Source organism: Triticum dicoccoides, chromosome 2B, assembly GCF_002162155.2.
Source record: "Triticum dicoccoides isolate Atlit2015 ecotype Zavitan chromosome 2B, WEW_v2.0, whole genome shotgun sequence".
In the NCBI taxonomy this organism is placed as follows: Eukaryota; Viridiplantae; Streptophyta; class Magnoliopsida; order Poales; family Poaceae; genus Triticum; species Triticum dicoccoides.
The window spans coordinates 798,674,528-798,675,325 of record NC_041383.1 but is presented as its reverse complement, the minus strand read 5'-3'; the positions used below and the strand labels follow the sequence as shown (position 1 = coordinate 798,675,325).

Sequence of the window (798 nt, the reverse complement as noted above, 5' to 3'; positions counted from 1 at the left end):
CCCCAGCCGCCTCCCGCCTCAGGCCTCCTCGAGCCGCCGCGCCAGAGGCCAGGCAGGCCAGAGGCAGCCGCGCCGCTGCCCCGAGCTCCCCGCAGGTATGCTTTCCTTTCTTTCTTTTTGTTTTATTTTTTTCCTTTTTGATTCATTGTTGGCACTCACAATTTATTGTTTGTTGTATTGTGTAGATGGAGGTGAACAACAACGACATGGACTCGTTGTCCGATTCGTCGGGTTGGTCGTCATCCGACGATTCGGACATCGATGAGTTGTTGCAAGACGATGACGTCGAGATGGTGAGCCTCCTCATCGACGTGCAATCCTTTGAAAACCGCGTGAAGCTGACGGATCAGAGGAGAGGGTCGAAGATGGGGCGAGTCACCATCTTCCGGAACCGCGCTCTGGGACACGAACATTTGATGGAAGACTACTTCTCCGAGGTACCTACGTACCCTCCTCGTCTTTTCCGCAGAAGGTACCAAATGCGGCGTAGTTTGTTTGTGAAGATTGTCACCGATTGTGAGGCCGCCTCATAGTACTTTAAACGTCGTAGATCCGCCGCTGGTATCATGGGGTTTAGTGCATATCAAAAGATATCGGCGGCAATGCGGGTACTCGCTTACGGCATACCCGCAGATTATACCGACGAGTATCTTTGCATTGGGCAAGATACAACCACGGAGTCAGTCCGTAGGTTTGCCAAGTTGGCCATCCGGTTGTATGGTGAGCAGTATCTTCGGGCACCAAACGAGGAAGATACAAAGAGATTAATGGAAATGAATGAAAAAAGGGGATGGTCGG

The 798-nt window shown here is 51.9% G+C and overlaps 1 pseudogene; it reads left to right on the top strand.

Moving 5' to 3' along the window:
* The window catches only part of LOC119361483, a 33,188-nt pseudogene extending 32,655 nt beyond the window's left edge, over window positions 1-533 (top strand).
* The last annotated feature ends 265 nt before the right edge of the window (window positions 534-798 follow it).